The sequence below is a fragment of the Diabrotica virgifera genome, chromosome 3 (assembly GCF_917563875.1).
Source record: "Diabrotica virgifera virgifera chromosome 3, PGI_DIABVI_V3a".
NCBI lineage: Eukaryota > Metazoa > Arthropoda > Insecta > Coleoptera > Chrysomelidae > Diabrotica > Diabrotica virgifera.
In genome coordinates this window covers 205,769,171-205,782,887 of record NC_065445.1, presented here as the reverse complement: position 1 = coordinate 205,782,887, position 13,717 = coordinate 205,769,171, and the positions used below count along the sequence as shown (strand labels likewise).

The window sequence follows — 13,717 nt, the reverse complement described above, 5'->3', positions numbered from 1 at the left end:
TAATAAAAGACAGTCATAAAAACTCCAAAAGATTATTTTGAATAAATTGTCAATTGATAAACCAAATAGTATTTTTTTGCAACCATTAAGGGCATAGGCGTAACATGTCCCCTGTCAAAATATTCAATGTGTTTTGAATGTATTTATTTTTTTCGAATCCTGAGAAAACTAATAAATATTTTTGAAAAATTTAAACGGAGCATGAAAGATTACATTATTTATAGATATATTTCTTCATATTACAAGTTGTAAGACTCCCGTTTAGTAATTCCTAAGTTCTTTATATCTTGAATGTACTACTCTGGTTACTGGTTAGTTTTTTTAAGTGAAACTTTTTATTAAATACAATATATTATATTAGATTATAAACCTGGTATATTTCAGGTCAAATCAATCAGACAAAACTTTTGGATCTCAGATTTGTCTGAAACTTAGTGTATAGCTTCTACTTAAATCTTCTTTTTTTTTCTCTCAAAATCCCATTTTAAGCGATTTTACAGTGATTTGGTATTTATTTAAACAAATTTGCATTTTTTATCGTAAAATATCAATAGAAAAAATAATGTTTTAATAGTAGGGACTCAAAAATTCATTATAACGCATTATAACAAGTTATTTTAATTAAAAACAAGTTTTTGATTAAATTTTTGACGGCACAAAAATATATATTAAAAGAAATTATTGGAAATCATATTTTCAACAATTTCAGTCCTTACTCTTTTTGTCAAAAAGTTAAAAATAGCGGAGATATTGAGTAAAAACGGTTCTCCTTTAAAATCAAGATATAGGCTAACGTAATGGCGGAATTCATTCGCCATTTTAAATCACTACTATTGACCCCTTAAAGATTAGAAAAATAGAATCTTGCTTGGTAGCTCGGCATGGAAGATCAAATGCTAAGCCGACTGGACTATATATAATTTTGACTCTGATATTATTGCATGTAACTTTTCTTGTATGTAAAACTATATAAATTCTTCGAACTACTACTTAAAGTCCTGTGTTTTGGCTACGTGTGGGTAAATTTTCAGCCAAGTTGAAGAACTTATATTTTGGGAATGGAGGAACATGTAAAAAACAGTATTTTAACGTTTTCTACACTAAAATTTGATCAAAAACTTGTTTTAAATAAAAAAACTTGTTATAATGCCTAATATTCACATTTTGAGTCCCTTCCATTAAAACATTGTTTTTTCCATTGAAATGTTAGGATAAAATGCAAATTTGTTTAAATAAACACCAAATCACTGAAAAATCGCTTAAGATGATAGATTGAGAAAAAGAAGAAGAAGAAGAAAACGGTTCTTCGATCATCAATGTCTTGCTTTTACCCCCCTCCCCCCGCCCCAAAGGCAAATTTCTAGATCCGCCATCGGAAATAAACACGTTGCCCAATATGATATTCAAACTTCAAACTGTTTGAAGAAGTTTGATTTCAAGTCAAACCTAAAGATAATGAAATCAAGTCAAGTCAAACTTTTTTACAAAAAAAGTTTGGTTTTCAAGTCAAGTCAAGTTTGCTGAATAAAATCAAACTAGTTTGACTTGATGCATCTCTAATTATTGTTTATCAACACATCATACCATCCTAAACTTCCACTCATTTCCTTCATTCATTCATTCATTTTCGGGCGGTTTGGGTTTGAGGCTCTTGGATTTTCAGTCTCATCAATTGCTTTTTAGTCTCTTTCTCATTCTCACATAATAACAAAATTTCTTCAGCCAAACGAAATATATCATCACTTAATTTTGTTATGTCATCTGTAGTCAACAAATTAGATCAAATTATCAGTCATCAAAACAAAGGGCCGGTTGTTCGAACGCTAATCAAAACTGATCATTATCAAATATTTAATTACTGTCACCAACTGTCAACGTCAACTTTGTTTGGGTTGCTAAAAACATAATTATGGATTACAATTATGAAATTAGTTGATCAATTATGTTAATAATTGTTATTAACTGATCTCATAATTATAATCAATTATTTTTTCAGCAACCCAATCAAAGTTGACATTGACAGTTGGTGACAGTAATTAAATATTTGACAGTAATTAAATATTTGATAGTGATCATTGTTAATTAGCGTTCGAACAACTATTTAAACATCTTAATTCTAATGTATTGCTGACTGCATAACTCCTAGTAGCTATTTATCAGTTGTCGTGTTCATATATTTAATCATTACATACTTTACAATTTTCTATATTTAAGTCGAATAATTCTAACAACAATATATGGAGATTTGAAAATGTTTTAGTTTTAACATCAACATAAATTTTAAATTAATTGGCTGAAGTAACAAAACAGTTCATAACGTCCTATTGACAATCTGTCTCTGTCATACTGTTGAAGTTCCTTCACCTTTCAGTTCAGTTGACACTCAAGTTTATAATATTGTAGTGACTTTTTAAATAGTTTTTAAAAGCGACAGGGCCTCGATTTTTGACCCTTCGCTTCGTTATCGAACGTATACGCTTCGTATCTGTTTAGTATACGAAGCGAATACGTTCGATAACGAAGCGAAGGGTCAAAAATCGAGGCCCGGGTAAGTAATAATGTAAATGTTTCAGTATTCTAATAAAAAATTTCTTAGGTACCTACCTATTTGGAAAATTTAAAAAGAACCTACCAAAATAGTATGTAATGCTTTGATTTACATAATTTGATTACCATCAAAAATTCTATCAATATTCACCTAATATATTGTTTTCTTACTCTATGTTTTGTTGTATTTTAATATTTCTTTCAATTCTAAACAATTTCAATTCAAAATCAAAATAATTTGGTTAAATTCAGAACCGTCAAAAGTTTAATCCGTTTAGTTAGTTGATCTTCGCACATGATGACACATCATCTCCGTGAGTAAAAGTTTAAGGTGAATGGCAGGTCAATACTAACTGCGCTGATAAGCGGGTTCGAACCCCAATGGAAACTTTTATTTTTTTTATACATTTTATGATTGTAGGTTTATTTATTATTTAATTTTTTTTTTCAGAAAATACGTATTTAGTTAAAATTTTTTCCTACATTGTTCAGAAATCATTTGTGGCATTTTTCAATGTGTTTGTTTGTGTGTGTTTTATTCTTTTATTATTTTAATTTTTTGGCACTGTTTTAATAAAAAATTTTGAGAAGTAGTAGGTATTAAAATTAGTTTAATATTAAAATAAAATATAAATAAACTGTTTAAAGTATATTAATTTCGTTGAAATCATATTTTATTATAATAGAAGTATAACTTCTTACGTGCGTACAAAGTACACACACATTCTTTTTTTTTTGTCTTATCATATTATTATGTATATTATGTTATATTATTGTGTTCTTATTAGACCAGGCAGTATCGTCGCCCCCGCTAGCGATATTCCGATTTAATTTTTTTGCAGAAACTTACTCAAAACGCGGTCCTTATAACATATCCACAGGGTGCCGGGCGGTGACGTGGTCGAAAAATTGTTTAAACAATTTTTTTTAAACAAATTCACAAAAATAATTTTTTCACTTCGAACAATTTTTTTTTAGATAATTTGGGAAATTCTGAGGAAAAAATGTCTCTTGTGATTTTTTTCTAAAATTGATTGTTGTCGAATTATACGCGATTTATAATTTGAAAAATGCGAAAATGGCCATATAACTCGACAACAATTAATTTTAGAGAAAAATCACAAAAGACCTTTTTTGCTCCGAATAACCCAAATTATCTAAAAAAAAAAAACGTTCGCAATAAAAAAAATATTTTTGTGAATTTGTTTAAAAAAAATGTTTAAACAATTTTTCGACCACGGCACCGCCCGGCACCCTGTGGATATGTTATAAGGACCTCGTTTTGAGTAAGTTTCTGCAAGAAAATGGAATCGGAATAATTGCACTAACGGGGGCGACGATGCATCCTGGACTATAGGGCTAATTGTTAATAATTACGTTCGCAATAAAAAAAATATTTTTGTGAATTTGTTTAAAAAAAATGTTTAAACAATTTTTCGACCACGGCACCGCCCGGCACCCTGTGGATATGTTAAAAGGACCTCGTTTTGAGTAAGTTTCTGCAAGAAAATGGAATCGGAATAATTGCACTAACGGGGGCGACGATGCATCCTGGACTATAGGGCTAATTGTTAATAATTAAAAATAACAGCTTTCTAATAAAATAATGACAAAAATCTCTTCAGGACCTTGAAGAAGGGATTTGAAGCATGATTTGGTGACTTTTTGAATTTCATAATAATATTGTTTAATCGAGTTATTAAGCCTTGAAAATGGCCATTTTCGCATTTTTCAAATTTTTAATCGCATATAACTCGACAACAATCAATTTTAGAAAAAAATGACAAGAGACCTTTTTTGCTCAGAATAAGCCAATTTATTTAAAAAATTTGCTCGAAGTGAAAAAATTATTTTTGTGAATTTGTTTAAAAAAAACAATTTTTCGACCACGGCACCGCCCGGCACCCTGTGGATATGTTATAAGGACCTCTTTTTGAGTAAGTTTGTGCAAAAAAATCGAATCGGAATAATTTCGCTAGCGGGGGCGACGATACTGCCCAGTCTATATTATTAGTTAATAAAAACAAAGTTTAAAATCTGTTTTAAAAATTTTATATTGTAAAGAAAGGCAAAAGTTGGATATGTGAGAGAAAATCTCACGCGCGACCACTTGCGTACAAACCTACCTAGCGACCAATGCCAGGTTAATACTGTTTTGGGGTTATCTTTTTTGCCAAGTTATATTTATCACATTATTAGAAAACAAAATTTGAAGAAAAAATGTTTATAACAAATTGATGAATGTTTATTGAAAATAACGTCATTCAGATGTTGTTATTTTAATATCCTAAACCAAATTAAAAAATATTGAAATTTGCCCATTAATAACGGAGATATTGCAAACTACTCCTCCGCCAATTTTCAGGCCAAAAGTTTTCATTTAAGGTAGCTACGAAAGTCATAACTTTTCAAAACATTCTACAATTTTTACTGCATGTATAAATAGCATTGTTAAGTAATAGGTTTGATAGATGTACTCACGCACTTTTAAATGTAATTATTTATAAATATGATTATGGTTTTGCAAACAGACAAGGTGGGGAGAAATAGGGTAAATAGCAAGAAAAAAAGAAAAAGAAACAAAACTTGGAAATCAATAGAAGGAGAAATTGATACAAGGGAAAACATATTATAGGTTGTTGTAATATACGAACAATGGCGGAAATAAGTAAAGCACATCAGATAGCAACAGAAATGGGTAGATACAACATAAGCATACTAGAGATGAGTGAAACTAGATTGAATGGGTCAGGACGAATCCAATTACAGTGTGGAACTACTGTCATCTATTCTGGCAAAGATATAAACTCAGACAAAGAAAAAGGGGTGGCATTAATGTTAAATAAAGCATCGGCCCAAGCATTGGTGGAGTGGGAGAATGTCTCTGAGAGAATTATATGGGGAAGATTTCAAAGCAAATTTAGAAACTTAATAATAATTAATGTGTATGCTCCAACAAATCAACAAGAAGATGAAACAAAGGAAGAGTTCTACGACCAGATGTATATGTTGCTAGTAAAAATACAAAAAACATATAAACGGGATATAAAAATCGTTTTGGGGGATTGGAACGCCAAAGTAGGATCTAATAATAATGGAAAGTAACATGTAATGGGGATCCATACCATGGGAGAAAGGAATGACAATGACACGAGATTAATAGAACTTTGCTCGACAAATGATATGATGATTGGGGGAACATTATTCCAACATAAAGATATCCATAAAACAACATGGACGTCACCAGGAGGAAAATTTAAGAACCAAATTGACCACATTCTCATTGAAAAGAAGTGGAAAAATTCCTTACAAGATGTGAGAGCAATGAGAGGAGCCGACTGTGCATCAGACCACGAATTAGTGAGAGCAAAAATAAAAATTACCTTCAAGGCGAATTATAAATCAAACAAAAAACACTGAAAATTCAATAAAAATAAATTAAGAGACTCTAGCATAACAAACAAATACCAACAAACTTTGGAGAGGCATGTGGGGAACTTGGAACAAATAGGAAAATCTAGCATTGAACGTATATGGGAAATATATAAAAACGCGTAAATGGAAGCAGGGAAAGAGATATTAGGGTGCAAGTAGAAAGCTGATCAACCACGGATAACGCTGGACACTAAAACAAAAATCAAGGAAATAAGAGCAATCAAAACTGAATTGATCAAAACAACAAACCAGATAAAACGGAAAGAAATGCAGAAAAAATACACATAAAAAAATAAAGAAGTTAAAAAACAACCCAGAACAGATAAAAGGATGTGTATGGAACAAATGGCAGAAAAAGCAGAGGAAGCAGCGATAATACATGACACAAGGACACTTTACTAAATAACCAAAGAAATTAGAGGGGGCAAGAGCCAGCAAAGAACAAAACTAATGGGGAAAGAAGGAGAAACACTCATAACTCAAAAAGAAATTGCCCAAAGATGGACACAATTCTTCGCAGAGCTCTATGAAGAAGGAATTGAATCATAAATAGAGATGGAAGAAACAGAGAGAAACGAAACATTAATCATAAGAAACGACGAATTTACGAAGGACGAAATAAGGTACGCTATAATAGTTATTTTCCTAACAAGTGCAGAAAGTCATTCTTTTCCGCACGCGGCTGCAGTGTGCCGAACGACGCGAAGCGGGAGTTCGGCAAGCAGTCGAGTGCGGAAAAGAGACTTTCTGCAAGAGTTAGGAACAATATTTTTTCTAAGAGTCTTTGAAAAATTACCAAATCTTAATCAGTTAATTTAATTAATATGAAAATACATACACAAATTAATTCTTTGACAAGGTTGTCAAAACCAAACTTTCAATATAATGAGTTAGCATGAACGACGATCTTGGTTTCCTTGACGATGATTTAAAACGACTGTTATTGTCTACCGATTTGACTTTCGAATATTATGTCAAAATAATTTTATTTCATCGAAGTGTCGCGTTAATTGCATTAAAACAGGAACACAATAAGATATATTTGAAATAAATTAGTAAATAATATCTAAATATTAGTTTATTTCATGTATTATAATTACTTTAAGGCCATATTAACATATCTAAATTAACACGCGTGCGGAAAAGTAAAAACCGCGTGCGGCAAAGTAACACGCGTGCGGAAAAGTAACACGCGTGCGGAAAAGTGAAACTTTCTAAACTAAAATGCGTGCGCGAAAGTAGACATTTTTGCACGCTCGTAGAAAAACCTTTTAAAAAACGACAAAGCGGCTGGTGTTGATGGAATTCCCGCAGAACTGGTAAAATCACACTTAAACTTCTCAGTGGATACGTAGTACTTACTATTTAAAAAAATTTGGATCGAGGAAAAGATACCATAAGATTGGGGTGAAGGAGTTATAATAAAGCTACCAAAGAAAGGAAATCTCACACTATGCGAAAACTGGAGACCAATCACTCTTCTCACTGTAGCTACCAAAATAATGGCCAGAATAATATTGGAGAGAATTAAAGATCCCATTAATGAAAAATTAAGAATTAACCAAATAGGATTCAGATCGAACAGTTCCAGTATTGACCATATAAATACCCTATTAATCATCCTGGAACAATCAGCGGAAATGAATCAGGAAGTTTATATCAACTTTGTAGACTTCGAAAAAGCGTTTGATTCAGTAAATCGTAATATGATGTGGAGGATATTAAAACTCTATGGAATACCAGACAAATATATAAGAGTGATAAGGCTTTTCTACGACAAGTGTTTTGCCAGAGTTGAACATGAAGGGGAACTATACCAACAAATAAGCACAAAAAAGGAGTAAGACAAGGGTGTGTCTTGTCACCGACGTTGTTTATAATAGTCGTAGATTGGATAATGAAACAAACTGAAGATAAAAAAACAGGTATACAATGGTCACCATTTAAAAAACTAGAAGATCTAGAGTTCGCTGACGACATATGCCTCATAACATCAAACAGACAACACATGCAAAACAATATCACCAGATTGAACAACATAGCAAAAACAACCGACTTAAAAATAAATCCCAAAAAAACGAAAATACTATCAAATGGGAAACGAACGGAAACAATGTAAATTTGGAAGGGAAACAAATCGAAGAAGTAAAAGGTTTCTGTTATTTGGGCAGTCTGCTAAACACAACAGGAGGCACAGAAAAGGACATAACACAAAGAATAAGCTTCGCACAAAACGCTTTCAACTCTTTGCGCAAGATTTGAGCCTCGACAAACATCATAAGAAGAACAAAGCTACGACTACTTGAAACTAATGTAAAGTCTGTCCTGTTATATGGAGCAGAAACATGGAAACCCCATAAACAATTCTTTCAGAAAATACAATCCTTCATTAACAGGTGCCTACGTATTATACTGAGAATATTTTGGCCAAACAAAATTACTAATGACGAATTGTGGAGAATAAGAAATGAAGAAAGGATAGAACATACAATAGAAAAACGGAAATGGAAGTGGATAGGACATACCTTACGAAAACCAGCAACAAATATTGCTAGACAAGCTCTACATTACGATGCTCAAGGCAAAAGAAGAATGGGTAGACCATCTTATACGTGGAAAAGAACAATAGGGAAAGAACTCAAAGAAAATAATTTAACATGGAACGATGCAAAAAAGATATCAAAAAACAGAAGAGAATGGAGAAAACTAGTAAACAAAATTGGACGGAACTCAACAGATGATGCGTGGGACTAGCAACCTCACCATCATTCCGCATGCTACTTGAAACACCGCAAGGTGCCCTTTGCTCCACTTGGAGATGTATGATTATGATGATTTATAAATAAACATATTATGAATTTTTAAACTTGAAAAGCTATCTCGGCAAAAAGTGGTCCCAAAAAAACTTTTTTTGCAAATATGTAAAAAATTACCAGGAACACGAATACCGAAACAGCCCTTCAAAATTTTTAATCCTGGAGATGTTATTAAAAGAACAAGTTTAAACAAATCACAACAATTTTCAAACGCCATTTTGGAGGGGAAGTTATTTGAAATTTTGATTTCTAAATGCACTTACCTAAAATATATAAAAGCAAAAAAAAATGATATCTTAAAAAATTGTATACTCTACTGGCAGCAACCGGGTTTTTCAGATTGAAAAAATGGTAATATTTAATAAAAAAATGAAATATCTCATAAACTGCTGATTATATTTCCGTGGCTGGCGTGAATATGTTGACATGTCTAAAAATGCAGTTTTTCAGGGCACTGATTTTAAGTTTTGACAATTAGCTGTAAAAAAGATTATTAACTTTTTTTTAGTTTAGTATCGTAAATATAAGTAATTTTAGTCGATTTTTACAAATCTGGAAAAAAAGTGGGATTTCCTTTGGTTATTTTATAGAAATCAGACTTGTCACATTGTTCACCTAGTACTTGTCAACTTATTCACCATAAGCAACTAACTCTAATTTAAATAAATCTGATGAAATAGAGAACTTTACAGCTAAATAAAACATGCCCTTCGGTTTGGAATATTTATTTCAGAAACTAACAGGAACGAAACATAAAATAAAAAATTGTAACTAAAATAAAACAGTCTTCTTTGTCACATACAAATAAAACTAAAAACAGTAAATAGTTTTTGTTATTATTCAATGCTCTCTTCATCTGCATTGTCATTATCGACATCATCTGGATCTCTTTCGTCAATATCGGGATCTGTTGATTTGGTTTCAGTTGTTTTTATATTTGAATAGAAGTCGTGGAACAAAGGATCTATTAGATGCAAAATGTCCAGAAGATCTTTTTTCTTTTCTTTGCTTATTGGTAAAGGTTCTTTCGTTATTACGTTTAAGTGAAAGGAGTGTGTAGGTTTTTCTCTTTTTCTGAAAGTAAGACATTTAAAGGGGGTATTATCTTCGAGATTATCTTTAAAATGAATTTCGCCAACGGATTTTTGATATTGCAGCCATTTAACCGGTTGCCATAAAAACTTATCTCCAGCAACATCCTTTTTTCTAATTGTGAAAGGTCCTTTTCTTAAGCCAAGCTCAGTAAAATTATAAAAATCGTTTAAACTCATATGAACAACTTTAAATGGGTTTTTTATCTTACATGATCTAACCAGTTGAATCCAATCATGAAGATGGTTAATTTTCATTTGTGTTTTTTTTTAGTTTTCTCAATAATGGCGTGATCAGAGTCACATTCCATGTGACTATGACCACTAAGGAGAAATTTGTGATTAATAATTTCTAAAGTTGGGTGCTTGTCTAATAAAAATGTAAACATCATTGCCACGATGTTATTTTTATTCTGTCCACCGCAAGTATCTGAAAAGAATGTAATTTCTTTGACAACTGGTGGAAGATAATTTAAACAAAAGTGCCACAGACAGGATGCGATTTGATTTGCACCACGTGCTCCAATTGTCTCATCCCACATGTAACACGTAGCTTCATCCGTTGCCAAGTTGTGAACCGTTAAATTAAAGGTCCAAAGCTGCCTCTTGTAAAAGGCAATTGAGGTTTGTTAAAGTGGTGTGGGTAGACACTGTTGGAGGTCAAACGCATAAGCCTGAATCGAGGAATCTTCTTGAGCTCTTACTTTACTGGCGCGTTTTGCAGAATAAGCCTTTTCAGCCTGCAAATGATGCTCAGCTAACTGAATTTTTAAATCTCCATTTTCCTCAGCTAACTTCATCTGCATCGTTATCATATCACAGGTGTGACAGGTGTCTTTTGATGGTTTTTTAAAAGACAGTTTTAAGTCGTGAAAACAGTTTGAGTACAGTTTTAAAGAAACCGGCTCTAAGCAAGTTTCTTTATATAGCCTATACATTTTTGCTATAGAAAGATCAGGAGATAAATATTTTTTATTCGTGGATTTTCTACAGTAATGGCTTTCGTAGCTAGGAAAAGATAGAATATGATTTTTGACTGAAGTTATATCTTCTATACTTTTTTTGTTGGCAGGAGGACCTACACCCCTTTGATCGGATTCTATTATTCCGGTTGAAGAAAACTTCTTCTTCTGGACAAGTACATTGATAAATCCTTTAGTCTCCCCTAATATTCTACAAAAACATTCTTTGCAGGTTCGTTTTGCTTCATTATTAACGATCAGTTTGTATGTACAATAACACTCTCTATTTATTGCTCTGCCGTCGGTTTTCTGGGTCTTTTTAGGTAAAATTGAAACTAACCCCGATATGTACATAGCCCTTCGATCTCTACTCCCTAATTTCCAGTAATCATTAAAACATGTAGCCCTTTCGGCTTCACTGAACCTTTCCGCACATTTTAGCCTACAAGGTAATAAGTTTTTCGATAATCTTTTGGGTTTAGTTTTGCCTTTTTCTGTAGTATAGCTCTCTCCTGCATTTCTAAGCCTTTTACATTCTTCTCTTTCTCTTCGTGTTCGACCTTTTCTTTTTGTATCATTTCTACTGGTTAGAGTTTGCAAAACTGGAATATTTTCCGTATCAGAGTTGCTGTCGTTATTTTGCAGGTTTTCGACTGGATGTTTCATGAAATTTTCTTTGGGTAAAACATAATCTGGATCTGCTACACTATCGTCTGAGAGATTTAAGTCTGAAAAAAAAATAATAATAATAGAGTGTGACCCAAAGGAAACAATCCACCTCAATATTTAGCAGTATTTATTAGATTTTAAAGAATTGACTAAACAGGTCGATTTTTGATCTAAGGGGGACAAAGTTTTACATTACATACATCCGCCATTTGTCAACCACTTCCCTTCCACTTCCCCCACTACATATTTTTAAATAGGGAATATGGGTCCTGTGCTAGCTCATTTGAAAGAATATTGAATTCTATACTCAGTAATATAAACATTAACATAATTATTTATAGGCGGTGTCCAAGAAAAAAATTTAGTTAAATTTTTTCACCCAAAAAGAAGAATGTATGTAATTTATTTAATTCAAAATACATTCTACTGCTGTCACAAAACAGAAAAAAATGTTTTTTGATAAATAAACATTGCTTTTCGCTTAATTTCAATGTTCAAGCTGCCACCCATCTGTCTCGTGGTAGGTTGAAAATTGAATTTAAGCAACAAACAATGTTTAGTTATCAAATAAACATTTTTTTCTGTTTTCTGTCAGCAGTATAATGTATTTCCAGTTAAATAAATTACATATATTCTTCTTTTTGGGTGAAATAATTTAATTAAATTTTTTTTTCTTAGACACCCTTTATAAATGATTATGTTAATGTTTATATTACTGAATATAGAATTTAATTTCCTTTCAAATGGACTAGCATAGGACCCATATTCCCTATTTAAAAATAAGTGGCGGGGGAAGTGGAAGGGAGGTGGTTGACAAAATGCAAATGTATGTACCGTAAAAATGTGTCCCCCTTAGATCAAAAATCGACCTCTTTCGTTATTTCTTTAAAATCTAATAAATACTGCCAAATATCGAGGTTGAGTTTTTGTTTTGGCCCACACTGTATACAATTCTACACACCTAGCTAATTTAAATAAATTTCTCACAAAAATTTCCGTTGATATCATTACAACCTATTAAAAATTGATTAACATCCACGTTTTTACAATTATTTCATTAATAAATTTTGCGTAGTCATATTAACAAAAAAAAATACATTGATGTAACAGCTACTTTATTTAATAAAGACAACCTATTTCGAAAAAATTCTGATGATTTTAATTTAGCACCTTACTTTGCAAAGTATTATTTTACAAAATATTCAGAAATATAGACCAACTTTTAGATACGGCAGTTCACAACTTTTTGAATGAAAGATAGGTACTTACTAAAAAACAATAACGTTCATGTCATTTTATTTTTACTAGACTATTTAGTTGATATTTTGTACCTACGGCAATGTTCACAAATATTCAAATATTTCCTGGGCTAAAGTTTACTATGAAACGTAACTGAAAAATTGTGTGCCCCATACCTCGAAGAAAAAAGATTAAACCAGTTATGTTTTCAGTGTATATAAGGATAATAATTTATAATTAAAATGAATAGTTGTAACGCCTTTAAGCCTATATTCAATCAACGCTATAACCATAGCATACGACATACATTTTAAAACCCATTGCCTCTAACAATATCTCACAAATTGATACTTGAGTACAAAGGTAAACATGCAACTTTTGTTACCTTTAATATAAGTTTTTTTACCAAATTAGCATGCATTCCTTACAGTAAAGCCTTACACTTACCTTCTTCTAGGATATTGTTTTCTCCTGTTGGTGAACAACTTTCACTTTTATTCTCTGGAATAAGATTTTCCACTTCCAGAAATTCCTCGTCATTACTTGGTACACAACCTTCTTTGACATTTTTGTGCAATTCTCTTAAAAATTGTACCCGCTTCGCCATTGTAACAGAAGTAACTGGTGTTTTCAACATTAACATATGTGATTAACTGAACAACTGAACAGCGGCAGCAGACAGAAAACCGTTAAACTGTATGTACATTACGTGACCCACGCACCTACATAATCGAAGCATCCTGATATTGAAGGCGGGAAATGTTCAGATCGTGCATCTCATTTTATCAACTTAAGATCATATTGTACCCAAAATGACAAGTCATGATATCAAAATACATAATAGTCAGAAACGAGACGTCAAGTTTCACATAACTAGTTATCAATTTATTATTACAAAAAGAGGATCAGGAATAACTGGATAAGTCGATGTATCACATTAGATATAGTGGCATTCTAA

The 13,717-nt window shown here is 31.9% G+C and overlaps 1 protein-coding gene across 1 annotated transcript in view; it reads right to left on the bottom strand.

Moving 5' to 3' along the window:
- The window catches only part of LOC126882332 (cytochrome P450 4C1-like), a 271,597-nt gene that overhangs the window by 227,541 nt on the left and 30,339 nt on the right, over positions 1-13,717 (bottom strand). The window lies entirely within an intron of this gene.